At 42.3% G+C, this 19003-nt stretch overlaps 2 non-coding genes across 2 annotated transcripts; both read left to right on the forward strand.

Annotated features, from left to right (window-relative positions):
• Positions 1–14709: 14709 nt before the first annotated feature.
• On the forward strand, positions 14710–14813 carry LOC127346305 (small nucleolar RNA R44/J54/Z268 family). The gene has a single exon (XR_007879470.1). It is a non-coding gene; the product is annotated as a small nucleolar RNA R44/J54/Z268 family (small nucleolar RNA).
• A 366-nt stretch (positions 14814–15179) lies between these two features.
• LOC127346304 (small nucleolar RNA R44/J54/Z268 family) lies at positions 15180–15279 on the forward strand. The gene has a single exon (XR_007879468.1). It is a non-coding gene; the product is annotated as a small nucleolar RNA R44/J54/Z268 family (small nucleolar RNA).
• The last annotated feature ends 3724 nt before the right edge of the window (positions 15280–19003 follow it).

A 19003-nucleotide genomic window follows, 5' to 3' on the forward strand; every position in this document is an offset into this window, starting at 1 on the left:
GCGTGGTGGCGGTGGTGGTGGAGATCTCCGGCAGGACTTCGCCTAAGCGCTGCGGGAGGTGTATGAGGAGGGAGGTGTGCTAGGGTTTGGGAGAGAGGGGTAGGGGCGCCGGCCAGGGCCCCCCTATGGTGGTGCGGCCAAGTACAAAGCTGCCCCCTCCCTCTCCTCCTCATTATATAGGTGGAACCCCAAGGGGTTTCCCAAAGTCTTCGAATAAGACCCCAATTCAAAAACTGCCTTATGGACGAAACCTAGAGGGACAGGGACTCTCCCCTTCCCCCTTGTTGGCCATCCAAGGGTGGTGGACACCACCATGGACTCCACCCTCACACTTGGTTGGCAAGTTAGGGTTGGTGGAGTCCAACCGGGACTCCACCTTCCATGGTGATTTCTTTTGGAAAGTTCTAGAACATTCTAGCGCCTTCCATAAATGCACCAGATCATTTCTAAACTTGGAAAGTGACTTCCTATATATGAATCTGATTCTCCGGACCATTACGGACCTCCTCGTGATGTCCTGGATCCCATCCGAGACTCCGAACAATATTCGAACTCCATTCCATATTCCATATCTACTTAAAACGACATCAAACCTTAAGTGTGTCACCCTACGGTTCGTGAACTATGTAGACATGGTCGAGACTCCTCTCCGACCAATAACCAATAGAGGGATCTGGAGATCCATAATGGCTCCCACACATTCAACGATAACTTAGTGATCGATTGAACCAATTACATATGATACCGATTCCCTTTGTCACGCGATATTTTACTTGTCCGAGGTTTGATCATCGGTATCTCCATACCTTGTTCAACCTCGTCACCGACAAGTACTCTTTACTCGTACCGTGGTATATCATATCTTGTGAACTATTCACATGCTTGCAAGCTAATCAGATGACATTCCACCGAGAGGGCCTAGAGTATATCTATCCGTCATCGGGATGGACAAATCCCACTATTGATCCATATGCCTCAACTCATACTTTTCGAATACTTAATCCCATCTTTATAACCACCCATTTACGCAGTGGCGTTTGATGTAATCAAAGTACCCTTCCGGTACAAGTGATTTACATGATCTCATGGTCAAAGGACTAGGTAATTATGTATCGAAAGCTTATAGCAAATGAACTTAATGACGTGATCTTATGCTACACTTATATGGGTGTATGTCCATCACATCATTCACCTAATGATATGATGATGCGGGCTAAGCCCTAGGGTGTGCCCAATCTTCACGGATTGACCCGGGTGAGTGTGATTGCGAAGGGGGATTTGCGGGGAAGTGGATGAACGCGAAGAACTCGATACAAACATGCGCACACACACAAATCGGTTATCCTCGTTGGCCCGAACCACCAACCGATAGAATTGCGAGAGAAAGACCAAAAGTAGAATCTCTTGCAAAAGATCGACAAATCCAAATAGAATTCCCAAAGAGCAAAAGACCAACTAAGAATAGAGTTGCAAAGCAAGAGATTCTCAATTGATAGAATTACTAGAATGGAAAAAGATCTGGATAAGGAGGGATACAATAGATGGTTAATCTAAGGTGGGGGTTTCCCAAATCCACTAAGGGATAATAGAGGCATAAGCCAATTCATCTAAACATCATCTCTCTCTCATGGAGGTGGGGGTAGGTTCCTACTTATAGGTAAGGGGACGAAGGGGTAAGTTACAAGCCAAAGGGGGCTGAGATCTGGCTGAGGTTCGATGGGGCGGAAGTTCCAGCTCCCGGGGGCGGAAGTTCCGGTCGGGCGGAAGTTCCGGCCATCAGGGGCGGAAGTTCCGGTCGGGCCGGAAGTTCCGGCCAACTTCCGGCCTAGTTCCGAAAACGGCCGATTTCCTTGCAGTATCATCCAGGGGTGTTTTGGCACGTTTTCGGAACAAGGGCGGAACTTGGGCGAAGTTCCGGTGGGGCAGAAGTTCCGGCCATCAGGGGCGGAAGTTCCGGCCGCATCTCTTCAGCATGAGCATCTTCGGTCTTGATAGTGTCTGGGCGGAAGTTCCGGCTGTGTTGGGCGGAAGTTCCGGCCTGGAGCGTCCACCTCCTATATTTTCCTTCTCTTCCATGCATCGGCCTTGAATCCTCGGGTCTCCATGGCATCCTCTCTTCTCCCCGTACTTGTCGTCGAGTTCCTATCATCAAGATATGACGGGGTATGAAGTAGTATATCGTCCCAAATAGGCGATTCGAGGCACGCGTAAAGGAGAAGATTCACCTTAGCGTGCCATCTTGGCGATGAAGCACATGATGCGGTGAAGACCGAAGGTCGCCCCGTATCATCTCCCCCACTTGAAAAAGAGTCGTCCTTGACGATAGCTCTTCATGAACTTGTATAGGGGGTAGATGACAACCACGCTTGAATGTCCACTTGAAAGTCATATACCCTATCAATAGCACAAGAGAAACAAGAGAACAATCAAAGCGTAGCCAATGTTCCACGGGATTAGCAAGGGGCCTTATGTAGAAGGAGGTCACCTTATCAAAGTGTCGGTGTGCTCTCATGGAGAGATCTTGTGTAGTCGAAGTGTGGGGTTGAACCCATTCGTTGACGCTCATCCATATGTCACTTTTACTTGTATTATGCTCTCAAGAGCTCGTTTGGTCAACTCGTGCTCAATCGAGGTTGACCGTTTCTTCCGTGTACCTACACACACAATAGGCAAAGCAAAGAACGTGTGTGCATGGTATATGAACACATCATCCATCATGATGGTCCATTTATTTTGCACATCACCATTAGCGTTAAGCACAACATCATAATAGATATGGTGAATATGCGGGGTAAACATATGAACATGCTCATCATGGATATAGGCAAAGTCTCCAAAATTTGAGAGAGCTATGGGGGCAATCTCATATACAAGCATATTAACTTTATGGCAAACCAAGCATTGGAAAGAACAATTGTTCCACATTTTGGTTGCATTAATGGGAGAGTATTGCAAGCATCTAGCACAAAACATGTTCAACATTTTAGCATTGTTGTCGACAAACCTAGGGAAAGAGCAATTGTTCGGCAAGGTTGTCACAACACAAGCATCATTATCATTATCATTGCAGGAAATACATGGGAAAGAGCAATTGTTCGACATATTGCAAGCAATAGGAGAGAAAGTGAAACTCTCATAGCATGGCATGACCATATTGTCACAAGCAAGTAATTCCACATGATCAACAATGTTACCAAGCAAAGCATCACATGGGAAAATGAAAGAAGCATATGACATAGCAATTGTATCATCAAGATCATGCATGCACTCATAAGTCATCATGTCCACTAGTGGGATCATGGCATCATCAACACCCATATAGGTACCTTTGTTGTCCGACTCATTTGAAGTGGGTGTTGTGGAAGAGGTAGGCTCCATGTGGCCTCCATGTTCATCTTCAATCAAGCATGGTGTGATAGCATCATCTTCATGCACCATGTACATCTTCTTTTCCATGATCGGCGTCTCGTCATCCATGGGACCTAATGAGACATAAGGAAACACACTAGAGGTAGAGGGTAAGTTGTTAGAATTCGAAATGGCCTCACATGACCTATCAACTACCACTCTCATCTCACATGGTGTATCACTCATGCTCTCGAAGTGTATGCACTCAAGCTCACATATAGTGGATGCACTCATCTCACATATAGTGGAGTCACTCATCTCACATATAGTGGAGTCGCTCATCTCACATATAGTGGAGTACCTCATCTCCATGGCAATGATGTCGTCGATGTCCGAGCAACCTATCAAAGAGGAAGACAACACAAGAGGAGTAGAGGTTAATGTGTTAGAAATCAAAGTGTCCTCACTCAACTCATGTGGTGTGTCACTCTTGCTCTCAAGGTGTTTGAAGTAGGATTTGCACTCGGCTTTGTCTTGGGAGGACATCTTGGCTTCTCGAGCCTCTAAATCGGCGAAGTATGCTCTCATCTCGTCCTTTTTTTGTGGGGTCATATTGGATAGCTCTCACTAGGAAGGGTGTATATGTATGTGGTGGAAGGAAAACTACCAAAAGGTCAAAGCTAGCAAAACAAAATCGAGAAAATGGTTCAAGTTAGAGAATAACCGATATGTACTCACACACACACTCAAAGCACACGCAAAAGGCTAAGAACTCTATATGGTGGTAGGTGAGGAAGTGGATAGCAAACGAAAAGAACCAAAGAAAATGTCTATTGTCAAATGTGGGTAAGATCTAAAGTCAAATGTCAAAAGCGGTGATCTATGTAAAGGAAACACGGAAACACACACAAGGAAGAACAATGGGGTTAGCGCGACCAAGGAAATGAGCAAGTAACAAAGATGGTCCTAACGAAGACTATAAGCTCGGTGTCACGCCAACACAAGAGAGACCGTAGCTTGGTTGCATATTCGAGAAGCAACAAGATTTGCACAAATGCCACTCTTTTCTTTTCTATCTTAGTGCTTACAAGCTTTGCACTCCTTTGCATTGGTGTACACACACTCCTTTTCTACTTCTTTTTATTTGTCTCTTTTTTCACTTTTTTCTATGCTTAGAAGCTTTATTTTTCTCTATGTCACACTTTTCTTCTTTTGTGTATCTTTCTCACCGAGCTTGCTTCGGAGCTTTGCTCAACACAACGCACGCACACACCTTCTCACGGTCGTGACACTTGTGCAATGCTTCGCAACACTCGAAGAGCCACTCTCAATGGGATAGGTACACAAAGAAAGAAACGGGGCTACAAGGGGTGGTGCAAGTTATACCTATTGATGTTAGGCGGTGTCAAGCACACGAACTTGCGATGATCGAGGTGGTGTCGATGATGGTGTCAAAGTTGCGCCGGAGTCTGGGGTGCCAAAGGTGTTGTCGCGGTGTTGATGTAGGCGCGGAAGCGGATTAGACAACCAATGCACTCCACAAGGAAATCCAAACACAAAAGTCAATGCCCGAAAAGTTGGGTAAAAACGAGCAATCGAAGTGGTCAAAATTTGAGGTCAAACGGCTCCGGAAAGTTGTCAAAAGTTGGGTCAAAGTTGGGGGTCAAAAGTTGCTGAAATTTGGGTCAAAAAGTGGTCCGGGCGGAAGTTCCGGTCAAGTTCCGGCCAAGTTCCGGAAATAAACAGCGTGTATCCAGGGGTTACTGCGAGCCAAACAGCTATTTCCGGAAGTTGGGCGGAAGTTGGGCGGAAGTTCCGCTGTACCGGAAGTTCCGGTGATTTCGGCCGGAAGTTCCGAAGGCTGTGACTGGAAGTTCCGGTGGTTGGGACCGGAAGTTCCGGAAATACCAAAATTTTTGGATCTGGATCTGAATCTGGGCGAAGAATAGCACGAACTCGGGCGGAAAAATGAGGCGAAAATCGTCGGATTCGAGGGGTAAACGGTGGAATTTGACGGTGAAAATTGGAGGGATGATAGATCAACACTAATAACACAAGATCTGTGGACCAAAACCACAAACAACGCAACAAATCCCGAGATCCAAATTCGAGCTATTTTTTGGGGAATTTTTTTTGGGGAATTTTTTGGGCGAATTGGTGGAATTGGAGGGTCAAATCCGTGGCAACCTTTGCTCAGATACCATATGATGCGGGCTAAGCCCTAGGGTGTGCCTGATCTTCACGGATTGACCCGGGTGAGTGTGATTGCGGAGGGGGATTCGCGGGGAAGTGGATGAACGCGAAGAACTCGATACAAACACACGCACACACACAAATCGGTTATCCTCATTGGCCCGAACCACCAACCGATAGAATTGCGAGAGAAAGACCAAATGTAGAATCTCTTGCAAAAGATCGACAAATCCAAATAGAATTCCCAAAGAGCAAAAGACCAACTAGGAATAGAGTTGCAAAGCAAGAGATTCTCAATTGATAGAATTACTAGAATGGAAAAAGATCCGGATATGGAGGGATACAATAGATGGTTAATCTAAGGTGGGGGTTTCCCAAATCCACTAAGGGATAATAGAGGCATAAGCCAATTCATCTAAACATCATCTCTCTCTCATGAATGTGGGGGTAGGTTCCTATTTATAGGTAAGAGGACGAATGGGGTAAGTTAAACGCCAAAGGGGGCTGAGATCTGGCTGAGGTTCGATGGGGCGGAAGTTCCGGCTCCTGGGGGCGTAAGTTTCGGTCGGGCGGAAGTTCCGGCCATCAGGGGCGGAAGTTCCGGTCGGTCCGGAAGTTCTGGCCAACTTCCGGCCTAGTTCCGAAAACGGCCGATTTCCTTGCAGTATCATCCAGGGGTGTTTTGGCACGTTTTCGGAACAAGGGCGGAACTTGGGCGGAAGTTCCGGTGGGGCGGAAGTTCCGGCCATCAGGGGCGGAAGTTCTGGCCGCAGCTCCTCAGCATGAGCATCTTCGGTCTTGACAGTGTCTGGGCGGAAGTTCCGGCTGTGTCGGGCGGAAGTTCCGGCCTGGAGCGTCCAGCTCCTCTTTCTCCTTCTCTTCCATGCTTCCGTAACATCGGCCTTGCGTCCTCGGGTCTCCATGGCATCCTCTCTTCTCCCCGTACTTGTCGTCGAGTTCCTATCATCAAGATATGATGGGGTATGAAGTAGTATATCGTCTCAAATAGGCGATTCGAGGCACGCGTAAAGGATAGGATTCACCTTAGCGTGCCGTCTTGGCAATGAAGCACATGATGCGGTGAAGACCAAAGGTCGCCCTGTATCATATGACCTTGTTATTAATAACATCCAATGTTCATGATCACGAAACTATGATCATCTATTAATCAACAAGCTAGTTATACAAGAGGCTTACTAGGGACTCCTTGTTGTTTACATAACACACATGTATCAATATTTCGGTTAATACAATTATAGCATGGTATGCAAACATTTATCATAAACATAAAGATATATTATAATAACCACTTTATTATTGCCTCTTGGGCATATCTCCAACAGTCTCCCACTTGCACTAGAGTCAATAATCTAGTTTACATTTGTAAAGATATAACACCTTGGCCTTCTGGTGCTTATCATGTTTTGCTTACGGGAGAGGTTTCAGTCAACGGATCTGACTTGCTCAGAAAACGTATGTATTTTGCAATTCATATGCGTCTCAATGCATCACTCATTTTCTAAATGAGTCGACATTAATCATATATGTTCAGTCTTCTGATGGAACCTTAATTCCGCGGTCTAAAATATGTCACTAATATTGTCACATACAATATAGCTTCAAAGTTCTGACACCAAGTTCTCAAAGAACTTCTTGACTTAACATCCTCAATCATTGTAAAAAAATGACATACTCTGCCTTCTTCTGTAGAATCCGTCACAATATTTAGAACTCATCTAAATCTAGCATAGACATCTTCTAGCTCATTGTGCTACATTTTAATCAACACTTAGCCTAATTGAGATTGAAATTTTATTTTTATATGTGACCAAACTAATATTGGTGCAACACCTTATAACGATTTGTTTGTCATTACCCCATATAAAACTAATATCCTTGGTTCTTCTAAAGCACTCAGGGATATTCTTACTGTTGTCCAATGATCATCACATGAATCATTCTGGATATACTCCTAACTCTTTGGAGCACATGACATCTGATAGTGTACATTTTATTCGTGATCTAAAATCACTCATGTGTTTTTACTCATTGAGTGTCAGATACACTCAAGTCTTGTTAAAACTTCACATGAAAAGAAAACCTTCTTAATATATTATATTGAACTACTTCAATATTCATTCTATGTACGTTTTAACTTAAACTTATTATGTGTTTCAATCTATCTTCATAGATCTTGACACTAAATATGTTTCAGTTCATATCCTTTCATTGAAGTTAATTCTCAATGAAACCTTTTTAATAAATTATATAATTACATTATTTATAATCAACGATATGTCATCTACATAAATTATTACAAATATGTCTCAGCGCTTCCACTTAATTTCTTGCAAATGCAAGCCTCTTCATCGTCTCTGATGAAATCATAACTCTTTGATCATTTCATCCGGTGAAGATTCCAACTCTGTGATACTCACTTCATCCAGTGAAGTTTGTATACCTTTTTAGTATTCCATGGACCAGCAAAACTCTTCGTTGTATCTTGTATACACCTTTAATACACACTTCTGTTAAGTAATATATTTTTCCATCCTACTAGCATATCTCATAAAACAAATATGTAGCAATTACTATAATAATCCACATAGACTATAAGCATCACTACGGAAGATCTAATTTTATCGTAGTCAACTCTTTGAACTTTGTCGTAAACAACTTTTCGACAAGTTGAGCTTCTTCAAGGATATTCCTATCCAAGTCCATCAATTTAATATATCCATTTACTTTAAAAAAGTATTCACCTATCTTGGATTTCATGGCGCATAGCCATTTTAACGGAGCCAGGGCCCATCATAACTTCTTTGTGTGTAGTTGGTTTCTCATTGTTCAAATCAATCCTTTGTTCACAAATCATTTATTTGATCACAAAGCAAACCATACCTACAAGGTTCAACAGGTGCTTCGATCTCCATGACTATAACACTTTGTAGACATGGGAGCTATGATCATCGTGGCCGCTTTCAGAACCATTTCTGATGTTGCGCTAATCTGATCATCATGTTCAGGTTCATCAACCTTATCAAGTTCTATTGTCCTCCCACTCGAATACTTCGCTAGAAACAATTTCTTGGAAATAAGAAACATTGACAAACATTTTTGTCTTTGACTTCATAGTGGAAAGAATTCCCAATCATTCTCTAGGATAACCAACAAAGACATTCATCTGATTTTGGTTGTAAACTCATTTACTTATGCTATGCATACCAAAATTTTAAGAAAGGACTATATAGGGTTTATACTCATGCCATAACTCATATGGTGTCATTTCAACGGATTATGATGACGCTCTATTTAGTGTAAAAGCGGTAGTCTCTAAAGCATAATCTACAAAAATATAATGGCATCATTTTATATCATCATTAATCCAACAAGGTTTGGATACGTCTCTCGAATACTCCATCATAACTATGGTGTTCCGAGAAACGTGAGTTGTTGAACAATTTCGAAACTCTCTTAGATGTTCGCTAAAAATCGTAATTCAAATATTTCCACCATGATACAATCATAGATATTTGACTTTTCTGTTATGATGATTTCCACTTCATGCTGACAATTGAATCTATTCAAATGTTTTAAACTTCTTCCTTATTGAATAAATATATCCACATATATATACTCAATTCATCGTTGGAAGTTTTCATGAAGTAGAAGAATCTCCCGCACACAACTATGCCCAGTGAACCACATACAACATCATGTATGTTTCCACTAAGTTAGCTGCGCGTTCAACTCTTGGACTATGAACGGTATTTCAGTTATTCTCTTTAGAAGAGATTTGGAAGCGCCAAATGATTCAAAAATCAAATGACTCCGAAAATCCATTTACATGGAGTTCCTTCATGTGTTCCTTTCTAACATGACCTAAATGGCGGTTTCACTAATAAGTGGAATTCAAATCATTTGCCTTACGGCATATTAGTGCCAGTGTTATGTATGTGTGTTTCACTATTAAAATTTATAATAACTTATCCATCGTACATGGAGTAAGGTCATAATTTTAACAACTTATTGTTTTCATTTGACCAGAGCAGAATAACAATTATTAAGTTCTTTATTATAAATCCTAAGGGCTAGGTAGAATGCCAACGACAAACATAATAACACTTTATTATGTTCCAGACGTGCATTATTACCATATTCCTTCACTTTGGCCATCGTATTCTTGTATTGCATTGTATTGTATGACATCTCATACCAACCAATCTGGTACAAATACCCAAGAACTTCATTGTGTGACCAATCAAAGAATATATTCATAACATGTATATCATCTATATACACCTGAGCTAGACTTTCTGTTATTTTCTTTCTTTCTGCCAAAATCTTTTGTAATTTCTCTTTTAGCTTTCCTCATTCTCAGAAAACACTTCACCTTCAATAACTTCTAGGTCCATTAGTCAAATACCAATAACCTTGAGGTTCTTACTTTGAAGTTGGTCATCATATGAGAAATGTTCCAGATTTCACTATTAGTAACTTTGTAATGTGATGAACAATTTCACTCATAATTTTTATCCATCAAGTCATGACGACTTTCCGAGACCATGTCTGTACATGCTAGGCTCGTAAAGTTTAACCTCAGTATTCACATGTGCAAATCTGGCTTGCACCCGTTGTATGCACACGTAGAATCTATCACACCCGATCATCACGTGATGCTTCGAAACGACAAGTCTTAGCAACGGTGCATACTAAGGACAATCAATTCATGGATATGTGAATATCGTTAGTGTCCAACTAGTTGGAGGATTGGGACGCCTGGCGTCTTCAACCTTCGTACATTCCCATAAAACTTATGAATTTATGTAGTCTCACTAAATTATATTCTATCATCTTGCAATAAGGTCTTAGATATCACATATATCTCATACCTTGCTTATTTCTGAAAACAAAATTTCCAGCTCCTTACTTTTTAACGGATTTGAACTTCAAGTTTCACGGAGACAAGATGACTTTAGGTAATAATTGAAAACATTGCTCTTTGAATCAACAATGTGAGGTTTACTAAAAGTTTGCAATAGGACTTAATCATTTCTTGATTCTTTAACAATACGGTATCAGTCCGTAAAGTTACTTGTCAGACTTAACAAAATTTCTATCTCAATTACAAGACTAGCGCATGGTAGATAACGGATGCCAATTCTATAATTTTAATTCAAAATACTATTCAGACTATGTTCATGATAATTAGTTCATGTTTTAATCTAATTACTAATGAACTCCCACTTAATACAACATCCCTCATAGTTGTTTAGTGGTACACGATCCATATCCACTACACCAAAACCGATCATCACGTGAGATGATGTAGCTTCAATGGTGAACATCAACATGTTGATCATATCATCCATATGACTCGTGTTCAACCTTTCGGTTTCCTATGTTCCGAGGCCATGTCTGTACATGCTAGGCTCGTCAAGCAAACCCAAGTATTTCCGCGTGTGCAACATAGCTTAAACCCGTTGTATGTGAACGTAGAATCTATCACATCCGATCATCACGAGATGCTTCGAAACAACGAACTGTAGCAACGGTGCATACAAGGGGAGAACACTTTATTATCTTGATATTAATGTGAGGGATCATCTTATAATCCTACCGTCGCGATCTAAGCAAGATAAGATGCATAAATGATTAACATCACATGCAATTCATATGTGATATGATATGTAAATTTAGTCTTTGCGCCTTTGATCTTCATCTCCAAAGCACGGACATGATCTCCATCATCGTCGGCGTAGCGTCAAGGTCCATGGCGCCGTCTTCATGGTTGTTCACCACATGTAGCAACTATTACAACTACTTTGAAATAATACTACTACATGAAATATAAAGACAACCATAAGGCTCCTGCCAGTTGCCACAATACAATAATGATCATCTCATACATATTCATCATCACATCATGGCCATATCACATCACCAAACCCTGCAAAAACAAGTTAGACGCCTCTAATTTGGTTTGCATATTTTACGTGGTTTAGGGTTTTCAAGTAAGATCCAATCTACCTACGAACATGAACCACAACGGTGATACTAGTGTTGTCTATAGAAAGAGTAGATTGAATCTTCACTATGGTGAGAGAGACAGACACCTACAAAGCCACTTATGCAGTACAAGTTGCATGTCGAGCGTGGAGCAAGTCTCATGAACGCGGTCATGTAAAGTTAGCCTGAGCCGCTTCATCCCACCATCCCGCAAGATGCAAAGTACACGAACTAAAGACAACAAAAGCATCAACGCCCACAAACCATTGTGTTCTACTCGTGCAATCAATCTATGCATAGACACGGCTCTGATACCACTGTTGGGATTCGTAGCATAGAAAACAAAAAATTTCCTTCCGCAAGAACGAATAACAAGCCAAGATCCAATCTAGAAGATGGTAGCAACGAGAAGATCATGAGACTAATCCTCGAAGATTTCCAAAGCCTACGAGATTAGATCTCGTTGTTGATGTAGTCGATCACTTGCTGCTTTCAAAAGCGCGTAGAAGATCTTGACGGTTCCACAGTCGGGCAGCACCTCCGTACTCGGTCACACGTTTGGTGTTAATGACGACGTCCTTCTCCCCGTTCCAGCGGGCAGCGGAAGTAGTAGATCCTCCTCGGGATCCTGACAGCACGACGGTGTGGTGGCGGTGGTGGTGGATATCTCCGGCAGGGCTTCGCCTAAGCGCTGCGGGATGTGTATGAGGAGGGAGGTGTGCTAGGGTTTGGGAGAGAGGGGGTAGGGGCGCCGGCCAGGCCCCCCCTATGGTGGTGGGGCCAAGTACAAAGCTCCCCCCTCCCTCTCCTCCTCATTATATAGGTGGAACCCCAAGGGTTTGCCCAAAGTCTTCGAATAAGACCCCAATTCAAAAACTGCCTTATGGACGAAACCTAGAGGGACTGGGACTCTCCCCTTCCCCCCCTTGTTGGCCGGCCAAGGGTGGTGGAGACCTCCATGGACTCCACCCTCCCACTTGGTTGGCAAGTTAGGGCTGGTGGAGTCCAACCGGGACTCCACCTTCCATGGTGATTTCTTCCGGAAAGTTCTAGAACATTCTAGCGCCTTCCATAAATGCACCGGATCATTTCTAAACTTGGAAAGTGACTTCCTATATATGAATCTTATTCTCCGGACCATTCCGGACCTCCTCGTGATGTCCTGGATCCCATCCGAGACTCCGAACAATATTCGAACTCCATTCCATATTCTATATCTACTTAAAACGACATCAAACCTTAAGTGTGTCACCCTACGGTTCGTGAACTAGGCAGACATGGTCGAGACTCCTCTCCGACCAATAACCAATAGCGGTATTTGGAGATCTATAATGGCTCCCACACATTCAACGATAACTTAGTGATCGATTGAACCAATTACATACGATACCGATTCTTTTTGTCACGCGATATTTTACTTGTCCGATGTTTGATCATCGGTATCTCCATACCTTGTTCAACCTCTTCACCTACAATTACTCTTACTCGTACGGTGGTATATCATCTCTTGTGAACTATTCACATGCTTGCAAGCTAATCAGACGATATTCCACCGAGAGGGCCCAGAGTATATCTATCCGTCATTGGGATGGACAAATCCCACTATTGATCCATATGCCTCAACTCATACTTTCCGAATACTTAATACCATCTTTATAACCACCCATTTACGCAGTGGCGTTTGATGTAATCAAAGTACCCTTCCGGTACAAGTGATTTACATGATCTCATGGTCAAAGGACTAGGTAACTATGTATCGAAAGCTTATAGCAAATGAACTTAATGACGTGATCTTATGCTACGCTTATATGGGTGTATGTCCATCACATCATTCACCTAATGATATGACCTTGTTATTAATAACATCCAATGTTCATGATCACGAAACTATGATTATCTATTAATCAACAAGCTAGTTATACAAGAGGTTTACTAGGGACTCCTTGTTGTTTACATAACACACATGTATCAATGTTTCGGTTAATACAATTATAGCATGGTATGCAAACATTTATCATAAATATAAAGATATATTATAATAACCACTTTATTATTGTCTCTTGGGCATATCTCCAACACCGACCGTATCCGCATTTAGCGCTACCGCGACAGCCGCCACCGAGGGGCTCGTGGTCGACGCTCCTCCCGCTGTTGCTGCTCTCCCTAATGGATAGCGGAAGTGGCTGAGCTAGCATGTCGTCGTCGCCCCTCCCACTGCTGCTGCCCCTCCCGCTCCGGCCAAGCGAGCGAAGCGGTCGGACAACAAGTCACTGACACAGAAGAAGGCATCATCGGAGAAGGCCGCTACGAAGAAGCCAACTGCAGCCAATATGGCGTCGATGACTGCTTTGACGACAGCGATTGCGAAGGCGCCGTCGGCGTCGGCTGCTGCACACAAGGTGGTCGATGAAAGTCCCGCCGTTGATGTTGCGCCGGAGTCGTACGTTGACATGCTCAACGAGGCTTCCGTCGACATCAATTCACGGTCGCTTGCCCATTACAGTGACTACAACGACGTCTTGGAGGAGGGGACTCAAGGGTGATGAGTTTGAGGAAGAAGAAGACACTGGCGGCGACGACGAAGATGAGTTGGAAGAGATAGAAGAGGGGGCGTTTGATGGGGCGGTGGCCAACCCGATCCGACAACTACACCGAATTTGAGGATGTGATCTTGATCCGGGCCTGGGAGATGGTTTTGATGGATGTCGTGACCGGCACCGATCAAACCGGTAAGAGGTATTGGCAACGCATCGAGAACAAGAGGAGGCAAAATGGATCACGTATCGGAAGGATGCAAAGCACAGGACCAACATCAATGAGAGGAGACTGCCTAGCCGTTTTACCCCTATTTGAGGTTTGCATTGGGTTGCTAGAGATGTAAAATCAGTGGACTGAGATTTATCAATTCCTTTCCCTTATATCACCCTGACCAAACCCTAGCTCCTCCGTACTCACTCTCCAGCCGGAATCGCCCGCGCTTCTCCAACGATTCCTCCATGCGAAATCACACCCCTAGATCCAGATCGGGTTGGACACGATGAACTTATCATTGGGATCTCTGGTGCTGATCCCAGTTCGCTCTGCATGCTCTTCTTTGTGTTTTTGCTTAGTTTACTTTTCCTTTTCCGTTACTTGCAATATTTCACCACACGAGCAAAATTAGCGCATGACGACAAGCAAGACAGGGACTCTGCAGCGCCCCCGATTCAAATCGAATCGGAGGCGCGGATGATGCATCCGTCTAGGGGAATCTCTGATGCTAGTATAAGACTGTTTCCACTGCTCATGTTTGTTTATGTGCCTTTTTTTCCTGCTTGTTTTCTAGATTTTCTGTATTTTGACATGGATGGCTGCGAACCTCACAGATTTATTTTACGTACTGCTTATAAACAAGGTTGGTGTGTGGCAGCATCAACGAAATTAGCATATGACGACAGGCAAGACAGTAGACAGGGACTCTGCAGCGCTCTCTGTTCAAATCGGGGGCGCGAATGATGTATCCGTCTAGGGGAATCTCTGATTCTTATCTACGGAGTATGATTTTGTTTACTATCTCTTAATCTCGACCTGAATGTTCTGAATCTGACTGTTGTGTGCACGTGTGTGGCAGCAAATCAGCATGAGCATAACTAGCATATGACGACAATCAAGACAGGGACTCTGCAGCGCTCCCGATTTCAAATCGGGGTCGTGAATGATGCATCCGTCTATGGGAATCTCTGATGCCAATCATCTCTCTCTCTCTCTCTCTCTCTCTCTCTCTCTCTCTTGCATTTTCTTGTCTCTTCTCGTGCTATTTTTGGTTTAGCTGTAACTTTGTTCAATACAGTTAGAGCATCTCGCAATGAGAAGTGCTTAATTCCAAGACTCTTCTTTTGTCGAGTTAGGGGGATGTGCTGAACTTCCAGCCGGATGATTTGCATCAAGAACGGGGATCGGAATCCACTTCTCCGTTGAAGCCCATTTGGCTGTTGTGCTTGGATTCCTTTCTTCGTTTCTTGGCTGGGTTTCTCTCAGGAGTAAATTACAAAGCCTCCAACATGCACACATACACATATGCTTGCATGCTTGCGACACATTTTGAGTATAGCAGGCTGAATGGGCTCGGGGAATGGATACGTGTAAGCGAAGTTATGAAGCTTTGGCAAATCCGATGAAAGCCCCCACTAAATTCATGGTATATGTGTTTGAAGGATTATTTGATATTAGTTTGAATCTGCCCACCTTCCATGGTTTGTTTCTAGTTGTTTTGCTTAAAAATTATCATGGCTAGATTTATTTGATACTTAACAGTCATTAAATTTTCGATAGTGCTCTTGATCAAATATATAAACACTGTATTCTTGGCCAGCCCTATGATTACCAGCCACAGAATTGATATCTGAATTCGATTCTCTGATCAGTTGTAGCTTGCTTGGCTGCTGTAGTGGATCCAGCTTCCTTTGTTTCTAAATGAACGTGCAAAATTCTCTAAGGAGTAAATTGGATCATTCATGCGAACATGTATCTCTCTTTTTCCACCAACCTTGCTAGGCCTAGGTGGGCTCCAGCAGAGTATTTGGAGATACAAAAAGTATGAAGGCTTTGGTCAATGCACATAATTTTTGTTCGATGAAGTTGTTTGTAGACTCATGTATCACCTATCTCTGATGCATAATTTCTTGGAAATAATTGGATGATTTATTTGCATGTTGAGATTTTGGGTTGAATTTTTTATGCTTTGTCACTGGGATATTCTGATCAGCTGCCTTATGATTATTAAGAAATAGGAATGGAGATCTGAATGCACTTCTCTGTTGAAGCCTGCTTGGCCACTCTGGTGGATCGAATAGTATTAGCCTTCTGCTGCTACTGCTACTACTCTGCCACCACACCACCACTGTTCCCTGCATATGCTTGGACGACCAGATCCGTCTGAACTCCTGGTTTTTGGGAATCTGCTAGAGTTGCTCTTATTTCCTTCTGCCGAGCTGGCCAAGTGGTCTCCAGGGAACCAATATGTTGATGCAAGAAGTATGAAGGTTTTGCAGATCTAAAGAATGTGCCAACTTATGTTAAGCCAAGTTTTTATGCATCTCTGTTGCATCCCTACCTGCTAAACTGTCATGGCTCTTTCTGCAATATGATACTTTTGCAACCTTGACTTGCTGAAATGTCATGGATTTTTTTCTGCTACCTTGATTGCTGTATTGTCATGTGTCCACTAGCATATGACGATAAGCAAGACAGGGACTCTCTGATGCTAATCTCAAATTTCTTTTTCGCTTTTTTTGTTTTGTTTCTGTTCTTGTGCTAGTTGTTTTAGGTGCCTTGAAATGACCATTTCACGATGAAAAATGCTTAATCTTAGTTAGGGGGATGCACTAAACTGTCGGTCTCAAGATTAGCATGAAGAGCGGAGATCTGAAACCACTTCTCAGGTGAATCCTGATTGGCTCCTGTTCTGGATGCCTTGCTTTCTTGGCTGAGTTTATGGTTCTTCTCAGGAGTAATTACAAAACCACAAATATGCGCACACACATGTACGCAGAATGCATCCACTATATTCATGGTAATCGTTGAAGGATTATTTGTTATTAGTTTGAGTAACCTACTTTCCATAGTCCATTGCCAGGTGCTTTCCTTGTAAAAACCATCATTGTTAGATTTGTTGAGATCTGAAACAGTTATTGTCAACTCTTTTCACTGATTGCACATAACTTATGTACAAATTTAAGTACTCATCATTGGACATGAGCAGTCAGGATCAAGTCAAGAATATCTATAGTTCCCTTTTGTCACAAAGGAACATTGTGTGCTTGGCTAGCTTTAATGATTACTGCAACAAATTGGGATTCTCTGCTCCGTTGAAGCTTGGTTGGGGGATGTGGTGGATCGAACTTCCCCCGTTTCTAAATAAATGAGCAATTTTCTCTTAGGACTAAATTGTATCATGCATGCATAGATATATCCGGATTTAGACAAATCTTTGACATCCTTTTCGGGAGGGAGGGAGTATATATATCTTCCACCACCTTACTAGGTGGGCTTCTGTTAGAGTATCTGAAGATACAGAAAGTATGAAGGCTTTGGTGAATGCACAGAATGCTTTTTGTGGAAAGAAGCTGTTTGATGTCTCATGTATCACCCATCTCAGATGCATAACTTCTTCGAAATGGTTATGATGTTTTCGTTTCAAGTTGAGATTTGCAGTTAATTTTCGCGGCTTTGCCATTGGGATATTCTGATCTAGCTGGCCTGATGATTACCATATGTTTCCAGCAAACGACTTGATCTCAACCTAGCTTCTGGTAGGTCAATTCTTATTATTTGTGAAATCAGTGCATGGACACCACAGATTATGTGAGCTGTTAGTGTCCTTGTCTAATTTCTCGTCTCCTACTTTATGAATGTAGATCTTGCTCTTTTTTTCTGCTTCTTATCTTCCCGGTCACATTTCCTTGATGTTTCCATTGAGTTCAAGGATTACCCTCATGGTTTCCTTCTTGCATGACGATTACTGTTTGTGGGAAAATGAAGATATGAGTTGCCTTTGAATTATTATCTCATTCCCCTGAATTTAGTGCTCATATGTAGTTTCATTTTAGATGCTCCTTTTCAGTTTTGCATAAAATTCTGTTTGGACTTTTTTTTAAACCGTAGAATAGTATTTAGCACTGGTTTTCACGAATCTTTGTTTTGCAGCATTGGTGATAAACTGATGATACTATTTTTATATGCCATAGCTATTTTACTTTCGTTTCACATGTTTACAACATAGTGTATGTACAGAAAGCGGATAGTAATTTGATTTATGTTTGTTGTTCAACCTATAAGAGAGAAGGTTCTGTAGAGAGTTGCTTAGCATTCAAACTTGAAAGAATATATATGTAGCCATCTATGTCATACCAATAATATTTGTGAAAAATATCGCTCGAACATGCAACATTGAATCAAATGCCTGTAAGTTCAGATAAGTAAAGCAAATCGCTGGGCTTTAACTAGGCTCAACTTGACTTGATTGATAAGTTTAGGGTACTGTAAAATGTTCATGTAAGTATGCAAATGAACATTTACATGCAAGTTTGTAGTTTATCCTTCTAAGTTTCTTCATGAAGTGCCTCTCTATATGTTGGCTATGCACTGTCCCAATAAGTTTATTTAATCCAAACAAGATCTCATACCCGATAGTTGGCCCTTTTACCTTTATGAACTATCAAATGTTAGGCCCCAGTTCTTCCTCTTGCAAACTATGTACTACTACTACTTTTACATTTGGTTGTTGCAGACTCGTTTCTCTTGGTATGATACAAATTTGCGTTCTTCGAGTCACGACAACACATGGCAGGTCAATTCCGTCCAGCCCTGTTATCCCCTCTATTTCTGTTTGTTCAGGTTTAGTCTATCTTCCATCATCTGCGAGGTTTGGACTTTGTACTGATGTTCAGTTGGTGTGTTGCTGTGCCCTCACTGT

The sequence above is a fragment of the Lolium perenne genome, chromosome 3 (genome assembly GCF_019359855.2).
Source record: "Lolium perenne isolate Kyuss_39 chromosome 3, Kyuss_2.0, whole genome shotgun sequence".
Lineage (NCBI taxonomy): Eukaryota > Viridiplantae > Streptophyta > Magnoliopsida > Poales > Poaceae > Lolium > Lolium perenne.